Raw genomic sequence first — 20,056 nt, 5'->3', positions numbered from 1 at the left:
AAAAGAAATGCACCTGTGAAGGGTATATTAGCTTCGGTTTGTTACTAAACTCACTCTATATCTCCGTTAATAGATCCATAAAACGGGACTTTAAGAAGGCTCTCGACTACCAGGAATTCAACTTATAATAGCTTTACAATCACGTTTTAGCTTACCTGATCCGCTGCATACACAATAACTAACCTCTTGAACTTATATCGAAAAATCCGAAAGTTCCGTTATATGAAAACCCTAGGGTTCCGGTATATCCGGTATCAGCAGATATAGAAGGAAACAAGCTGAACTTCGACGTTGGTACCTGCAGTCTAATCTCCATTAGCTCAAGTAGATTTGCAAGTTCCAGCTTACATAGTCACACACACTTACACACTCCATCCAAAGGCCACACAATAGTCGCAAATGTAGTTGCTAACCTCTCGATCTTAAATGGGAAAACTCTGGGTTACCGGTATATGCGGATATTGGAGACAACGAGCTGACGTTACTACCAGCAGCTTGAACTGCATGAACTGTACCAGTTGCTAAAACATTTAAATATTTCTTTGAACAGTCAGATCTTTTCCTTCGGAAGTAAATTAGGTTCTTCTTCTTTTTATTGGCGTAGACACCTCTCAGGCGCGGTTATAGCCAAGTTTGGAGACTCCAAGTGTAGCCAGGTTCTTCTCCATTTGGTCTTTCCAACGGAGCGGAGGCTGTCTACTTTATCTGCCTACCCCGACGGTCGGAACGTCAAATACTCTCAGAGCTGAAGTGTTTTCTCTTAATTCGCTGAACTATGTCAATGTCATCGTATATCGCATACAGCTCATCGTTTCATCGATTGCGTTATTCGCCGTTGCCAATGTGCAAAGGACCATAAATCTTCCGGAGAACCTTTCTCTCGAAAACTCGTAAAGCCGACTTATCAGATGTTGTCATCGCCAATGCCTCTGCACCACATAGCAGGACGGGGATGATGAGTTACTTCTAGAGTTTGGTCTTTGTTCGTCGAGAAAGAACTTTACTTTTCATTTGCCTACTCAGCCCGAAGTAGCAGCTGTTTACAAAAGTTATTTTACTTTGGATTTTGAGGCTGACATTGTCCTTGGTGTTACTGCTGATTCCAAGATAGATGAAGTAGAATAGAAAAGTTCGAAGTTACGACAGCCAACAGAGGCATTGGAGCCAAGTCCCGACGACTGTTTGCTTGTGACAAGAGATATTTCGTCATGCCCTCGTTCCCTACCAGACCTATGTGTTTCGCTTCCTTATCCTGTCTGGAGAAAGCATAATCAATATCAATATCGTACGTCAGCAGCTGTGTCCTATTATAGAAGATTTAACCTTTTCTAATCAGCTCTGTAGCTCGAATTATTTTCTCCAACAGGAGATTGAAAAAGTCGCATGATAGGGAGTCGCCTTGTCTGAAACCTCCTTTGGTATTGAACGGCTCGGATAGGTTCCTCCCGAACTCAATTTACACAGCCGTAGTAGTCTGCGGATTAAGATGTGATATTTCAAACTATGGCCAGTATTTCGTCTATAGCCTAGAGCGTTATTAGCCATAAACCAAAAGTACTAATGACTTCACAGTTCACTCAGCAGAGTTTATAGACTGTTTGAGGCTATCCAAATGGTATGATATCACTAGGTTAGAATCGACTTAACTGCCAGGTGCAGTCCGATACGTAATTTGCTTTGTGTAACTTTTTTTAGTCCGGCAGCATTAGTGTTATATAAGTACATTCTTATATATATATCTAAGCATGCATGTGTAAAATTGAAAACCCTAGTCGATGTTAGGCTCCTGTACAACAGTCCAACAGCTGCTTGTCCGCCTGCGGGGCACGGAAAGCATCTAAGAAAAACACTAAGGAAAACATAAAACCAACTTATAAACATATACTTTCACATGTCCATGTATACATACATATAACCACATATTCATCACTCCAGTAAGCAATCAGATATATGCATATATAATCACTGATGACTCCACATGCTGCTCGAGGCATTTTTAAATGCGTTCACATGTGTATGTATGTAAATTGTATTATATACGTATGTATGTGTGTATACGCACAACATTTCACATGCATATATACACAGCAAATCAGCCATCTATGTCGCCGTAAACTAGGCAATGAGGCAGTAAAGCCAGTGAGCCAGCGCAACAAACCGACGAACAGATAGACAGACAGACAATCCAATTGACGGCCGAAGTAAGTGTTTTGTATTGATAAAATGTCATTGACGGCTGAAATGGCACAACATCAACGCTTGATGTCTGTATATTAGGTATGTTTGTCGAGAACAAACAAAGCCAGCTGTCTTAAATGAGTGTGTGCTGGAGCTGTTGTTTTTTTTTTGATTATTATGAGTTGCGTTTTTGTTTTTTTGTTTTCTACAAAACAAAATTTAAACTGTGAGTAATGTTTAAAGTCTTTTGTTGCCGTTATTTTCTTTTTCTTTGTTTCAAATATCTTTTATGTCGAGTTGATGAAGCAATCAAGTGTCAACCAAATTATTTACATGTACCTACTTATATGTACTATATTACGCATATGTACATCTTGTAACCTAAAATTCAAAACAACGTATCATCAAAAAAATCGAAACTGAGTTTTTTACTGCTTACGATTCACTATCTCCATTATATAACCATTTTATAACCAAAACTAAAATTTTGTTTCAATGTGAGTGGTTTCTATTATATCTTTTATTCGTCGTTTGTCAACTGATGAATTTGAGTTTTTTATTGCTTACGATTCACTACATCGTATTACATATATGCAAGATAAAATTTTCAGCTTCCGCTATCAGATATAGCCAATACGTAACCAATTTTTATAACCAATGTATAACCATTTTATAACCAAAACAAAAATTAGGTCTAATTTAGAAAATAAAATTTTCAGCTTCCGCTGTTAGATATAGCCAATACATAACCAGTTTATAACCAATGTATAACCATTTTATAACCAATGTATAACCATTTTATAACCAAAGCTAAAATTTTGTTTAATTTAAAAAATAAAGTTTTCATCTTCCGCTAACAGATATAGCCAATACGTAACCAATTCATAAGCATTTGATAACCAATTTATAACCATTTTATAACCAATGTATAATCATTCTATAACCAAAACTAAAATTAGGTTTAATTTAAAAAATAAAATTTTCAGCTTTCGCTGTCGGATATAGCCAATACATAACCATTTTATAACCAATGTATAACCATTTTATAACCAAAACTAAAATTTTATTTAATTTAAAAAATAAAATCTTCAGCTTCCGCTTCCGCTATCAGATATACCCAATACATAACCAATGCATAACTATTTTATAACCAAATCTAAAATTTTGTTTAATATAAAAAAAAAATTTCAGCTTTGCTTGACTCTGCTGCATTTGTTTCAAATATAAATTTATATGGGCATATACATATTCATATATGTATATAACTATATATGTAAATAAAATCATATTATGTATAATACATTTAATATATATATCCGTATATACATATGTATATTCATATTATATCAAAATATTTCTATACAAGATCTGCTTAAGCATGCTTCGGTTACTCAGTTTGTGTTTTGTATGTATCATAAGTGCTTAAAGCGGATTACAACTGTCAACCGATAAATTTTATTCATTCAGACATTTCTCTAATTCCATAATTGTTTGAATTTGCTCTCAAATCTGTAAACGATACTTGCTAATAATTTAAGTACATATAAAACCGAGAAACACTTTCTTAATTGAGCTTGGAAATTTTGTCAGTTTCGGCTTATATTTTTCAGTGGAAATGCATGCTTAAGTGGGCAAGGAAATCAATTGAAATAAATTTGTGGGCTATTAAGGCATTAACTATAATATGAATTGGTGGAAGCTCAGATTCAATTTAAGTGAAAAAAATGATTATTTTGTGCTTCTAACTTTGATCTTTCGGGTCTCATGATTTAGCACAGAGTTTAAACTATTTTTTAGGATTTTCATAAGAATTTGTATGTTTTGTTAGATATAGAAAAAAATATGTGGTTCATGAGATAAAAATTTAAGTACTGCTTCAGTATTCCATTGGCGACTAATGGCTATTTTAGATATCATGTTTTTTTCACTTAAAATCCCTTAAGGCTCAATTTCTTATTGTTGTAGCTGTAAGATTGTCTCTTTGATCTACCCAATAAGATGGTTGTTCGACCTTAACTTCCTAAATTCGTACCATATGTGCATCACTTAAATTTGAAGTAGAGTTCGCTTAAAAACATTCCAAGCAGATATCGTATTATATTCAGTTCGGAGTCATTAAGAGCTTCTTCGATCTCAGTCAAGTGATCAGCTACTTCTTTTACATGTTTGATCTAAGCGCCAGAAACACTGCTCCTTTCCCACGACAAAGCCAGAGTAATAGCCTTGACAGACGGCAGCGTTAATCCGGATTAACTGCGCACTTAATCAGATCCAAATTTGTAGGTGACAGACGGCAGCTATGCGAGTTTGAAACTCTCATAAACAGCTCATTGTCCTTTTTATAATATTTTCAATGAAAATTGATAGAAGATAAACATTACGGTTGTTAGCCGACCAATTTTTACCAAACCATTTTTTATTACAAAAGCATATCAACACATTATTTTTTAAACTGCATCATAACATAGAAATTTTATTGATATTATATTGAGAATTTGATAAACAGCTGTCAGGGTTGCTTGTATTTCATTCACAATAGATGAAAATTGGCCATTTTTAACAATGTTGCCAACGAAAATCTCACAAACTCCCTAAAATTTTGAGAGTTATTTTTGGATTCAGCAACGGAGTTAGCTGTGGTAACTCCTAAATTAATCCCGAAAAATGCAATTAATCTGGTTTAACGCTGCCGTCTGTCAATGCTATAAGCGTGACTTTCTGAATCCAAGTGTTGTTTACAACTTGTGTACTTAATTTTTTAATTTCGCTAAATTGGTGAGATATGTATACAATAATTTTCGAATCGTTCCTCCAGAGCCAACTTAATGAGATAAAACCTTACATAATACTCATTTATATCATTAAATATATCAAGCCTGACGAAACTGGGTTAATGGGGTTATATGGGTTTACGGGTTTCAAAAAATCGATTATTTTTATTTTCTTAAGAAATTCTATAACACCTTCTAGAAAATTGTCCTAAATTTTCAAGTGGATCCGAGTAATAGTTTCGTAGATACAGCCTTGAGAATTTGTGCGCTCCAGACTAGCTGGGCTAAGTGCGCCGTCTTTATTCGCGTTTTTCTCGAAACAGTGTTTTCGAAGTCGGTTGGCAAGATTTCTCGAGAACTACTAAATCGATCTACACTTTCACTTTAGATGATGCTGTAAGGAGTTATCCTGCCAACGCGGGCCATAATTTTTCCGAGGGGCCATTGGAAATGGCGTCGCAATGGCCGAGCTTAAAATATTATTTTCCGAAAATTTCAAGAAATTCTTTGTTAATAGTGTATGTTTGTAACAATAAAAAATTCTAATAAAATATTTCATTTTTATTTGAGAAAAAATTGTTGAAAAAAGGCTGCTTTTTATCAGAAGAAACCCATGTAACCCCTTAAGTCACTCAACAATAAGTCCTAGGCCGTAAAGTTCATCCCTACCTCTCCGCATGTGGGCTTATTAGACAGTCTCCAGTCAGCAAAGCTACAAGTAGTTCGAACGAGAGCTAATTTATTTTCTTTGTTTCTTCTTAAGTAAACTAAGTGCTATGAATCACTATTTCGAATGTTTTCTGAATGTCGATAGAGACAAAATAGCTTTTAAAACATAAAAGTGTAAACACTTTTAGTTCCATCATTGATATTTAAATTATGTGAAATAAAAGGTGAAGATTTTTAGTGCTATACTTCGATTATAGCACCTTAAAACTATAAGTGAGAATAGTTGATATGATTAACCAAACTCGATTACGATATTTCGTATGATTTTTGTATAACGGTTAAATATTTTTATGCTGTCACTGTCAAGTATGTATAACATTTAATTTGTGCTTTTTTACGCCATGAGCTTTAGGTGACACTCAGCGCATGACGAGCTTTATTTAACTAATGAAGGTTTAAAAGCATACATCTCATTCCTCTATAATCCGTTATTGGATCTTTGATTTATGCTATAATTTTACATATAACCATCCTATAAATATAAGCGTGAAAAATTTATAATTTTCTATATTTAAATTCAGTATTCTAGACAACAACCTCAGCTCAAAGTATAGCATACAATTATGCGCGCAGATAAAAATTATATTTTGTACCACTCGCTGAGGATTTTGTCCTACAAAATGTCTACAAAATAGATTTCCTGTACTAAATTTTGATGAAAGTGGCATAAGTAAGTGGTATACTGGGTACAACTTCAAATTGAGCCAATCCCTGTTCTTTGTATGGTTTCAATTTTGCTTACGTCAGATTTAGTGCTATTATAAATTATATTTTGCATATATCTACATTGAATGTATATTATGTGAATAATTTCTGAAAACCTTAAGTTGATATGGCGAATAGTTTCAGAGATAACATCGTAGTTGTTAAAACTTAACTTGGGGTAATTGGCTTCCAAAACCTTAAACGCGTTTTCCTTGAAAAACTGTCTACAGTTTTGGTGAGACAATTTTTTTCGAAACCGCTAGACTGATTGACTTGCAATTTTCAATTTTTAGGTATAACAGGTTAATTGAAAAATTCTCGGCTTACAATATTAAAACAATTTTGTTTTTTTTTGACAAAAGCCGCTTTTTTTATTCAACATAGTTCCCCACAAGGGCGATATTCTGATTTTAGCGACCCTCTAACTGTTCGATATCATTTTTGTAGTACAATATCTACTGTGCTTCAAAATAGGCCTCAATTTTGACAATCACCTCTTCATTCGACGAAAATGCATGCTCTGAGGTCTGAGAATCGAAAATACTCGGTGCGGGCCACGGCTGGTGAATACAGTGGATGAGGAAGCAATTCGAAGTACAATTCATGGATTTTTTGTCATCATTTGCACAGACTTGTGTTACTGTGCATTATCTTGGTGACACACCACTATCTTTTTCTTCAAATGCCGGTCGATTTTTGGCAATTTCGTCCTTCGAACGGTCCCATGACACTATACAATAACCGCTGTTGATACCATACCCTTGCCCAACCAGCCCACTGTTGTGCGTTTTGCCACTTGAAACAATTTTTTTTTTATTTTTTTTCAAAATGGCGGTCCTGAAAATGGCTGCTGAAACTCATCCGATTCGTAGATGGATGACATCATTTCTTTGAAAAGAATTATCAGAAAGCAAAAAACAAAACGGTTTCATGTTCTGTATCGACTATGGCCTCAAGCAGAATGAAATATTTTCAATGAAAAAAAAAAAAAAAAAATGGTGGACTTTTGAATTTTTTTAACCATTTTTTCACTTTTAATTGTTTATAACTTTTCAAAATAATAATGAATATTTCTGGTTCTGCTTGAGGCCATAGCCAGACATCTAAAGAGTAAAATGCCGTTTGGTTCATATCGATAAGTGCAATAGTTTTGAAATGAGAGTGTCATCCATGCGAAAAAACGTGGTTCGGAGAAAAATCGGTTTAATCCAAAGACCCGCGGTAGCTGCCGCTACCGAAGGCGTTCGAGCGGCCGGATTTCCCCGCAGCGCTCCTCACTCTGCTTCTTGGTCTTGCTGACCTTCGGGACTAATTCTATACTATTTCTACGAGTATACAGTAGCAATTTATGAAAAAAAATTCGATTTTTTCAAAATTGTTTTGAGGAACCTGGCCTTAAATTTGCATTCACTGCACTGCCCCAGATTTGAATGCCGAACGTCTAGATCGGCCTAAGTATTACCTTAAAAATTAGCAACTTATAATCCTCAAATATTTTCCACGTGTATTTTTTGGTAACAACTGACTATATAAAGCCACTTGAGGACAATTTTTATGCTTGAGAGTCTATACTACTTGTACGAACTTTGCGGTATTGATACCAATGATAAAATCGGTCAGCCACGGTTCTAGCGCATTCAGTTGCATCTGAAGTTTTCTGGAAGCAGTATTAGGGTTTCCACTGGGTGGTAACAATGCAGTATCATCAGCATATGTTGCTGTCATTGTGATGGCAGAGTTGATTACTGCAAGGTCTGCGGTATAAAGAATGTAAAGCATACGGTCGAGTACACTGCCTTGGGACACGCCAGCATTAACAAGTCTCAAATCGGACTCACCATTAGTGCATCTAACCCCGCCTGCGTAAAAATATTCTTTCGAATACTTTCAAGACAATTACCAGCAGACTTGGTCGTTAAAAATAAACCAATTTTTCAGGTTTTCCGGGTTTAAAAATTAAAATAACCTCAGCACATTTCCATAGCGTTGGAAATGACAAAGTCTTAGCATTCCATTAAAGAGCTTGACAAACATGCTGACTACGAGAACATGAGTTGGGAAGTGTTACATGATTGGACTTCAGAGCCATTCCACAACAAACTGGCAAAGTTAGTACCAGGAATAATTTGACTGGATGGAATAGACCGAGTTCCGGACTGGAAGTTTCTTCCCTGCATTTAAAAAAAAAAAAGGGCTCTTTGCTTGTATACTTTTCACCCTTAATAGGATGCAGATTGCTCTTCTCCACAGTGCACATAGCAGGCTGCTGTGTCTTTCGATTTGGTGCTAAAATGTTTGTTGCAGAATCTCTGCGTATGTCCAAACTCTCGGCATTTAGGACACTGGATTCGATCAACAAATTTTTTTGGTGGTTGGAAGCATATAACCTTTTGACATCCAAATTTTATTTCTTGTTGATGCTGGGTTCAAAGTCAATAAAAAATAATGTCATTGGTGTTTTTGTAATATAATTCTTTTAATTCGTGAGGTGACGAACTGTGTGTCCTTGCTTGGCAAGCTCACTTTTGATGTATTCCAGAGGAGTTGTATAATGAAGACCCTTCAGCACTGTTTTATAGGCACGCTCTCATTCTTTTGATATGTGTGGAGGTCTACTTTAGCATAAGTGAGAGATCTTACTAGTTTTCTATAGTCATCACTATTATTGAACGTAAGACTTACCTTGCCATCTCTGCCTGACTTTTAGGTAAATGTGTCTTTACCTACAGCTTCCTCAATCGTGGCTAACATGCCCATAATATTATTTACGTTATCTGCAAAAATTGGTGGCTATTTTGGTTGTGAATTTAATTACAATTTTAGAGTGTTTCTTTGGAAACATTGCATACTTACCGGCGCTTAAGGGGTATTCTGGTCTAGAAGCATGAATTTCAGGTAATTTTTAAAGTGTCGTAAAAAAGGCAATTAATATTTTTACTATCCATTTTTTTATTAGTTATTTGCTAATTTTAGAAGAGTACAGAAAAAAATTAAAAACTAAAAAAAGTAAAAAAATTCAAAAATTAGAGCTGACGAAGTGGGGGGTCTCTAAAAATTTCCACGTGACCATACCCATGATTTCAACCTCCTAGTTATCTGAAACCAAAAAAAAAAAAAATTATTAATCTAGAATAATGTCGCAATGGCCCGAACTACGGAAAAGTGGGAACAATTTTTTTCACAAAATGGCGACTGCCTGAAAAAAAAGTTTTTTTGGATAACTTTTTCTGATTATTTCGAACTTTTTAAAAATAATAAATGGATGGGGCTTGTTCCAACCATAGACAAGCCTATAAAGAAGACTCTATAAAAATTTTAAGTAAAACGGTCCAGTAGAATCTGAGAAATTATTGGGTATCGTTCCGAAAAAGTCCGTTTTGAGAAAAACGCGTTTAAAGCTTCGCGTAAAGTCTTTTGTTCGATTAGTTCCGGCCGGATCAGGTTGGATGCCGGGTCAGAAAAATGCCTATATCTCCGAAAATAATTTGAATTTTGGAAAATCCTCTTGTACACATATTCTTGAATAGTTAAACTTTAAAAATATAAAAAAAAATTTCGATTTTTTTAAATTTCTAGACCAGAATACCCCCTTAAAGTATTTCCCACATTATTCCAGAAAACATGATAATTTTTTTATTTGAAATATTTTTGTATATTTATTATATATTTTAAGTTTATTAAATGTATTTATTATATTTTTTACACACACAAGTACTATGCATTTATGTATATACGTATGTGATGTACATATGTATGACTTAACTATTTCATTATACAATAGAGTTTATTTTACATATTTATGCAGGGTTTGTTACAGTTAGATAAACTTAAAACTACAGTTTTGTTTAGTATGAAATGTAAACATATGTATAAAGCCTTGCATATTTATAGGCGCATAGGCAAACAAAAGGAATTTATGATTTGTAGAATGAAAGTAAACATGACTGAAATGATTGTTATGAATGTGTGGGTGAGGTAAATGTTTGCCATATTTACTGAGTGTATTTGAATGTATGAGTGTATGTGAATATATATTGCATATGAAATGAAATGTTTATGTTTTATGAATTTGAGAGTGGTTGTTTTACACATGCCTGACAGGGTTACAAAAATTCATGAAATCTAAGTTTTTGTTGTTTTTATATTTTCTTTTTCTCTAAGGTTGTTTTATTACTTATTTCTTAGGAATTATTTTACTAAACTAACTAAATGCATTCTTTCACCGCACATGTTTAATGTTTTTCTCATTTACCACGTCAAATTTACGCGCCAAAGGCTGTAAGCGGTCGCGTCCTAATGCTCACAAATTGCTAAAATTTAGGTATTGTTTTTCCACATTGATTTATCCAATAGCTGTCACATTCATAAGCTTTTTTCCATATTTTTGAATTTCTATTTTTTCGTTTTTTTTGCTATAATTAAATAATACTTTCGTTACTGCAGTGTTCGTTATATAATGAATTTGATTCAAGCTCGAATAACATTTAGTTTGTTTATTTTTTTTTTTTTTTTTTGCGCTGAAAAACTAATTAGTATTACTAACTAATAATGAAATTGTGGAAATTAAAGCTCGATTTGCAGGATGCCTATATATTTATTAGAGCTGGTCAATTATTTTTTCTCTAAATGAGAATTGATCTGGTGGTGCTCAGAAAGATCAACTTTGCCTAAGAGACTATGGCTTTCAAGCCAGCGATTTTTAAGGCGAAGTTTAAAAAATCCGAATAATCGGCTTTATAGGAGATATGTGGTGGAGTTTTCCGATCCATTTCGACAAATGATCAATAGAATATCAAAATGTATCCAATTTTATTCGGATATCTCAAAAACTGAAGAAAACTTTTTAAGATCCCTAAAGAATTCCGCCTTGAAAAGCGCTGGCTTCAAACCAGTTTTAGACCCATAGTCTCTTAGACAAAGTCGTTCAGCATGATTCTTAGAAAATTTCCCTCATACATAATTTATTTTGAATTTTTTTGGCTCGCTGTAAATCAAACCGCTCTAATATTATGAAAAAGCGCTTTCACAGTAATGAAAGCTCATGAAAAACTCAATTTTCCTCTCATTGGCAAGGTTTTTCCTTTTTTTGGCTCGCTATTAATCAACCTGCTCTAATAATAAAAAAGCGTTTCGCAGTTATGAAAGCTCATGAAAAGCTCAAAGTTGTTCTGTTTCATCCGTAGACAATTTCCTTCATACGTAACTTTTTCGTTCTTTTTGTTCACTGCAAATCAACCCGCTCTACTATTATAAAAAAGCGCTTTCGCAGTAATGAAAGTTCATGAAAAGCTCAATTCTCCTCTTATTGCTTACAATTTATTATGTATAAATGTTTCAAGCGGTTGCAACAGTTCGAATAAAAGTACGATGGCTAACCTCTTCCTAGTAAGTTTGATTTCTATTGTAATAAATCTCTTTGAAAAGCTTTCACATTCACGAAAGCCACGAAAAGCTTACATGATCGACCATTGATCGCAATTAAATCCATGTTTCAAACTTTCATATAAGTTTTTTGTACAAAAGTTCAATTTCTCTTGTACCGTTTTAAAATTCTTTCACAAAGCTTACCGAAATCGCAAAGGTTAAACTATTCACTACAAGTGAGCAATGAAAGTCATATTCCAAAGTTCCATATCAGTTTATCGAAAGTTTGAATTGAAAAATTTCAAATGGCAAGTGCTCTGACGAAATATCATCAGAAACATGCTGTACATACTTGTACTACTCCGAAGTGTTATAGTATATCGTTTGGTCGTTTGCATCTGGATTGATCAGCAGAAAACTGCTAACCTTGAAACGTAAGGTCTGGGCTAATGATATGACAAAACCTCCGAAAAAATTTCACCAGCTATATTGGTGTGGTTTTCCGATTTTTGTTTCTATATTCTGAATTAACAACCATATAATGAGTGGTTTTTTAGACCTGTGGATTTTAATGGAACAAAACCATTTTCGGAATTGGTCTTTTTGACAGCTGTTACTTAGGCTGGTTTGTCATTTCATAAGGAACCGATCTGATTCGAAACAACGTTTGCAAATTAGGCAAATTTATTTCCAAAGTAGATGGCCATCGATCCCCTTTTTCATAAGAAAATTTTGTTCAGTGATCAAGCTCACTGTTTGGGTAAGTTAATCGATAAAACTATCGCATTTGGAGTGATATTAATGCGCAAGCCATTGTTGTGCTATATGCGCAGAGGGAATCATTGCTACATATTTCTTCAAAAAGAAGCCGACTATAATTTCACAGTCAATGGGGAACGCTATAGAGCCATAATTAGTGACTTTTTCGTGCCTGAATTGGTGGATGTCGATGTGAACGTTCTTCGGTCTCAACAAAACGTCACTAGATGCCAACAAAACAAAAATCAATTTATTGAAGGAAACTTTTGGTAAGCGCTTTATCTCAGATCGTGAGCCTGTTGCGTTATATCCAAGATCGTGCGATTTAACACACGACTTTGTTTTGTAGGATTATTTAAAATCGCTTGTCTACGCAGAAAACCGGACACGATTGACGCCTTTCGCTGAATTTGTTCGACCCAGCTATAGCAGTTACTTGTCGGAAATCATATTTGAAGGAAAATAGCAAACCTTTGCCTCTATGATAAAGCTAATTTCTTGGCCATACTACTGTGGGAAAAATACAAATTATTAAAAGAGGTTGAGAACGCGTCGACGACGAACCAGGCCATCAACATCAACTCATGATCAATAAAATGAATGAATTGGTGCTTGGAAGTCGACGATTAACAGTCAGAGATCTTACTGGCATTGTTGTAATAACGGAAAGATCAGTGAAAATCATTTTGGAAGGTCATTTGGGCATAAGAAAAGTGAAAGCACCAATGGTTCCAAAATAACTCGATTATTTTGAAAATCAGCGTCGCGTTAACGTCTGTGAAACAATGCTTTTCGACTACCAGCATATCATGAAATGTATTACTACTGGAGGAGGGACTCGGACTATGCTTACGATTGGCAAACAGATCAATCGACCGAATATCGTTGTAAAGGTGAGCAGAAGTCGAAACAAACACGTCAAAGCATGACAAAGATCAAGGTAAACATCGTTTTCTTCGATTATTTAGGTGTGGTAATGCACTCCGAGTTACTTGCGACCGACCAAACTGTCAGGAAGGAATACTTAGTTTTTGTACAACGATAATGCACCGCCGCATACTGCATTGTTTCATCGTGAGTTTTTCGCCAAATTTTCAACTAAGATCGTGCCAACACCGCCGTATTCACCGATTTAGCTCTGACTGACTTTTGGCTTTTGAGCAAACTCAAAGGACCGTTCCGGGGTAACCTTTTTGAACCAATGAAAGCCATTAAACGTGAGTCGCTAGGCACATTGAAAGTCATTATGGAAATTGACTTTAACACTAGATTAGAAGAAACGTTGTCACTAGTGTATTAGGGTCAAGTGGGAATACTTTGAGGGGGACGACATAGACTTTCAAGAATAATTTAAAATTTTTAAAATTATGAACAAAGTTTTACTATTTTTTGCTCATAGTAGAATGTCTAAAAATATTCACGCTTTGCAAATTGAAGAAGAAATATGAAGAATTTTTAACAGAATTCTTGAAAGTAGTATAATTACTTAAAGTAATAATAATATTTTATTATTTTGTTAAAAAAGTTAAAATGCATAAGTAAAAAAATTTAAGCCAAAAAATTTTTCGTATAATACAATACATACACTGAAAGAAAATATATGAATAATATACGTATCATATGCTCTAAATTTTCAAAAATACACAGTTATGCTTTCATGTTTCCAGTTGTAATATTTATGCTAAAAGATGCTTTAAGCTAATTTTTATTTGTTGTATTTTTACTTGTTTTACTACACTCAGACGGATATATTGCCCATTATTAAAATACTTCGTTTATGCGCAGACAGTGCAGTTATAAAGGAAACAAATTTTCATTAGGATTGCCGAAAAATATCTTTTTTTATTCTAAGCGAATGATAATGACATGACTTTATCTAACTCCGTGTTTTCTTCTCCTCAGTATTAATTGAGTATATACATTTTCAGTTTGAGGTAGTTTAGGAAATGATATTTGTGCATTTAAGGAAATTATCGAAAATTATTATATGAGCTAAAAATCTTCGATCTACTATAAACTTTAGAGAGGATTTCACACTAATTGATTTTTTCCTATAAAGGGTAATCCAAGTAGAGGTACTTTTATCAATAGCCTTTTCCTGACAGGTCACGCGAGTCGAGTCGAGTCGAGTCAAGCTGCCATGTTATTTTTGTTCATTATTGTTACGAATTTCATGACGGAAACGCCTTACAACGTTTACAAATTGATCAATTATTGTTTTCTACGAAAATTCACGTTCTATAAAGAATGTGTTTCGCGCGCTCCGCTCAACTTATGGTCAACATAATCGGCCTACTGAGCGTACTATTCGCAACACCATCACCCATCTTGAGACCCATCATTCATTTTTGGATAATATTCGACCGAATATACCACGTCCAACACGCAGTGAAGAAAATACAGTAGCCGTAGCTGAGACTGTAAATGAAGACCTTGAAGAGTCGGTTCGGCGCCGTTCGCAGTAACTCGAACTGACATATGTAACAATTAAGCGCATTTTACGACGAGGTCTTAAATTAAAAACGTACAAAATACAGCTTGTGCAAGAACTGAACCCGATCGACCTTTCAAAGCAACATCGTTTCGCTCTATGGGCTCTTGAAAAGTTCCAAGAAGATTAAATATTTGCGAGCAAAATTTTGTTCAGTGATGAGACCCATTTCTTATCCAATGAGTATGTAAACAAGCAGAATTTCCGCATTTTGGACGAAGAGCAACCGGAAGACATTCAAGAGTTGGCATTTCATCCGGAAAAAACAACAGTTTGGTGTGGTTTGTGGGACGGTGGAATCATCGGTCCATATTTCTTCAAAAATAATGCCGGTGAGAACATAATCGTCAATGGCGACCGGCTTCATAATAGCCGACCATTTGATGCCTAAAATTGAAGCTCGTGATCTCGGCGACATTTGGTTTCAACCAGACGGCGCCACTTCCCACACATCGCATCAACCAATGGATTTATTGAGAGAACACTTCGTTGAGCAGATAATTTCACTTTTTGGGCCGGTCGATTAACCACAAAGATCGTGTGATATCTCACCTTTATACTTTTTTCTATGGGAATATGTAATGTCTAAAGTCTATGCGAACAATTCCGCTTCAATTCAGGCTTTGGAGCAAAAAAAATCACTCATATCGTTCGTCAGTTGCCAGTCGAAATGCTTGAACGAGTCATCGAAAATGGGACTCAACGGATGGGCCATCTGAGACGTCGACGCGGTCAACATTTGAATGAGATAAACTCCAAAAAATAAATGCCAAAGAATGTTCTTTCGAATTATAATAAACATTCCCCATTAAATTTGAAGTTTCTGTGTTTTTTCTTTAAAAAAGTAGGATGCCTCGAAATGGTTCACTCTTTATGTAATGCTACTCACGAATTTTTCATAAAGATTGAACTTTTGTGGCTGTCACTAGGGGTGCCCTTCAATCAACGTAGGCAGCCTGAGTAGTCTTCAATTAATTTGAATAGTTTCTGAAGCAAACGGGACTGATTTTTTTAATAACAAAGGGACTACAGCTACTTCTAATGGGACTTTAATGTAAATCTATATAAAAAAAGCTCTGTGAAACTTTTCAAAGCAAGTAAGCTTTGTTCATGAGTGGATATGAATCTGTACTCTCCCGAAAAGTATTCACTTGAGTTCATACTCATCCACTTTTGGATAACCGATGAATAAGTTAGAGATTTTATAATGTCTTATCGCTCTTATCACTTGAGAGAACACTCGCTTATAATCTTTTCGGGTTTGGGTATTTATTTCTTTAATAATTTTATGCAATGATTCAGTAACTCCAAAACTTCTTAATTTTATTTTCGTTGCAAATTTAAGGTTATAAAATATTTTAATCAACAAAAAGTACACTTTCTACGCGAGGAACTAAATTTTTCGTCTAACAGCATAATTTTGAAATGTGGTTATTGTTTATGTTTACGAGGAACTTGAATTTTGAGTTACTTTTAGGAAAATATTTTTTGTAATTATTTTTTTATTTATTTTTTTTTCAAACATTTTTTAAAGCTTTCATTTTATGTAGGATGGTATTCATGATTAAGTATGGTTATCTATTTTTAAATTTTGCAACAACTGCACTGTCTGTAATGTGTTTTTTTATTATTGTTTTGTTTAGTTTAATTCTACACCAACAACAAATAGCAACAGAGGGAAGATATCTGTTGAATGATTTGAGCAACCTTAAATTGCTTGATTTAGAATTTGTCTTTTTGAGTGTCCTTTTAACGATTTAATGTTGCTCTATTTATGTAGTTTTACAAGTACATATATATGTAATGTATGTTTGTTGGTATGTTAAGTCGTAAGCTGTTTAAGAGCAAATGTTATTTGTTTTTGTATTATACACTTTAGCTATTGTTTGCATATTTTGATATGTTAGCATATACTTATTGAATTTTCCGTTAATTTATAATTTCTTTGTTGTTGTCTGCTGCACTTAAATTACTTGAGCTTTGGTTACATTTTCGATTTTCTGCTTTGCTAAAACTATTTGTAAGCTTATTTTAAGTACAAACTAATTATTTGAAAAGAAAAAGTAACTAGCCATTTTATTACGATACAAAATATATATATAAGCTCTTGTTTTATTCACAACTTGGCACAATTATATATTGTTGGTGTAAATTTGAATTCAAACTATAATACTTAGGTACTATAACTATAAAAATAAAAATGTAATTTTTATTATGAAACAAAGAAATTATGACTCAAACTGTTTGAAAAAAAGCGTAGAAAAACATCAAAAAGTGATTGATTTCAAATATGTAAATGTCTTTAATTAAATTTAAAAAAATTAAAAATATTTATTATATTGAACTGTAAAAAAATGGTAAAAAATAATAAAGTAATTTCAAATAAATTTGTTTTTATTTTTGTTCAAAATTATTAAGAATAATATAAAATTCACTATATATAAAAAGCCTTAAATTAAATAAAGCAATAATTAAATATAAACAAATTATTTTTAATTAACTAATTTTTTTTTTAGTTTTATTGCAGAATTAAAAATATTAATTATAGAATAATGGCAAATAAAAATATATGAATGATTAAATTCAAATAATTTTTTTTAACTAAATCAATTTTTTTAATAAATGAAAATAATTATATATTATTCACTATATATAAAAAGTCTTAATTCAAAAAATATGTAATTAAGTTTAAACAAATTATTCTTAATTTACTTTTTCTCATTTTGATTGAGATTTAAAAGTATTAATTATAATTCACTGAAAAAACCGTAAATAAAAATAATTAAGTATTTATCTTAAATACATTTTTCTTTATTAAATTTTTTCTTAATTTATATAATTTTTTTTATTTAAATTATTATATTTTTTTATTTTAAATAGAAATTAAAAAAAAATATTTAAATGAGGAGAGGTAATGATTAAAAAATCACTGACAAAATATCATCAATTACTTTAAAAAAAAACTTCAAAATACTTTCTCATGAAAATGTTTCGTTGGAAAAATAGTTAATTAAAATCAAGAAATAATTAAGTTTAAAAGTTTTTTAATTTAACATTTATATGTTATTTTAATTGAAAACTAAAAATAATTAAATTATATAACACTAAAAATTCATAAATAGAAATAGTAATTATTTTTTTTTTTAATTTTATTCATTTTAATTAAAAATTAGAAACAATCTGATTATATTTCACTATATTCGCAAAAGCAAGTACTAAATAAAAATTATTAATTGTTTAAATTTAAATATATATTTTGTTTAATGAAAATGTTCCACTGAAAAAAGTGAATTAAAATTAAGAAGTAAATCAATTAAAAAAATATAAATTATTAAAATATTTAAATTTTTAACATAATTATTTGTTTATTTTAATTTTTTTATTACACTGCAAAAAATTGTAAAATGAATAAACGACTCAAATCTACTGAAAAAATCAGGAACAAAATTATAGAAGTAATTAATTTTTTTTTTAATTTTTTTTATTCTAATTAAAAATAAAAACCAATTAGATTATATTTCTTTAAATAAAAAAATCAAATATATGGCTAAATTTAACTACTTTTTTAAAATTATTTTTATGTTATAACAATTAAAAATTAAAAAAACAAATTAAATATATGACTAAATTTAACTAATTTAAAAACAAAAATTTTATTTTATAATAATAAAAAATTAAAAAAAAATATTAAAAACTACAAGAAAAAAATTCAACAAAATGAAATTGTAATTCAATTTGCAATTGTCTTTACTTAAATTAAAATTTTTAAACTCAACTTTTTTAATTTTAATTATAAATTTAAAAGAATTAATTATATTATACTGTAACCAAAGATCGTTAACAAATAAAAGAAGTAATTAATAGGCAAAGTGTTTTATGTAATATATTTTTTGTACAACAAATATAAAGAAGTAACTAATTTTTCAAATTTTTTTTACTTTAATTACAAATTAAAACAAATTACATAAAATTTCACTATGTTCGCCAAGGAAATACTAAAAAAAATAAATAACTGATGAAATTTAATTAATTTGTTTATTGATTTTTATTTTATTTTAATTTAAAAAAAATTGCTATAAGTAACTACAAAAAAAAAAATAATAAAAATAAAGACAGAATTCAATATAAACATTTTTTTAGTTAAATTAAAATTTCTTTATTTAATTTAAATCATTTTTACATTTTAATTAATTAAGAATAATTAACTATTTATTTAACTTAATTTAAATCTTGAGCATAAATTATATAAACCATAATAACAAATACAAAATAAACAAAAAAATAACAAATTGAAAAAATTTTATTACAAGATTAATTTTTAAATTAAATAATGAAATTATAGCTTAAACAAAACAAAATAAATTAACTGAATTGAAAAAATTAATACAAAATCAATATTTAATTTAAATAATTTAATTTTAGCTAAAATTTAAAAAACAAAACCGTTATAATAAATTTTTAAATTAAAAAAAATGTATTAAAAAATTTACTTAAAATTAAATAATTTATTATGATGTTTCTATTTTTTTTTTAATTTTAGCTTTAATTATAAATTATTAATTTGAAAAAATTTAATATAAAATTAATTTTTAAAATTTATAATTATTAGAAAATTGGTTATAGTTTAAGGATAAAATATAAATATACATCAAAGAATAGATTTGAATATAATTTTAGTAATTAATTGTTTTTTAATTATTTTAAATTAATATTTTTTGAATACAATTTTTTTATACAAAATAAGATTTAATTTAGTTTATATTTTTGCTCAAAAAAATAAAACCAGTTAACCTCAAATATTTCTTTAACTTAACATTAACTGAAAATTAAAGCAATAAAATAAAAAAAATATATAATCATGTAAACTTAGTTTTTAATTTTATTATTTTTATAATAAAATTTTATTTAATTCTTTTAAATTGTTTATTTTGAATAATTTATTTTATATGAAATACGATTTAATTTAATTCATTTTTTTTCCAGAAGTAAAACCAGGTAACTTCAAATATATCTAATAATAACTAATTAAGAAAGTATCTCAAATTAAACTTAATTGAAA

The 20,056-nt window shown here is 31.2% G+C and overlaps 1 long non-coding RNA gene across 1 annotated transcript; it reads right to left on the bottom strand.

Annotated features, from left to right (window-relative positions):
* Positions 1–10,141: 10,141 nt before the first annotated feature.
* On the bottom strand, positions 10,142–17,312 carry LOC126752868 (uncharacterized). The gene is made up of 2 exons (XR_007666046.1): positions 11,821–17,312; positions 10,142–11,021 (listed from the first exon to the last, which is right to left on the bottom strand). It is a non-coding gene; the product is annotated as an uncharacterized LOC126752868 (long non-coding RNA).
* Between the last annotated feature and the right edge of the window lie 2,744 nt (positions 17,313–20,056).

The sequence above is a fragment of the Bactrocera neohumeralis genome, chromosome 3 (genome assembly GCF_024586455.1).
Source record: "Bactrocera neohumeralis isolate Rockhampton chromosome 3, APGP_CSIRO_Bneo_wtdbg2-racon-allhic-juicebox.fasta_v2, whole genome shotgun sequence".
Classification (NCBI taxonomy): Eukaryota; Metazoa; Arthropoda; class Insecta; order Diptera; family Tephritidae; genus Bactrocera; species Bactrocera neohumeralis.
This window is presented reverse-complemented; position numbering and strand designations above follow the sequence as displayed.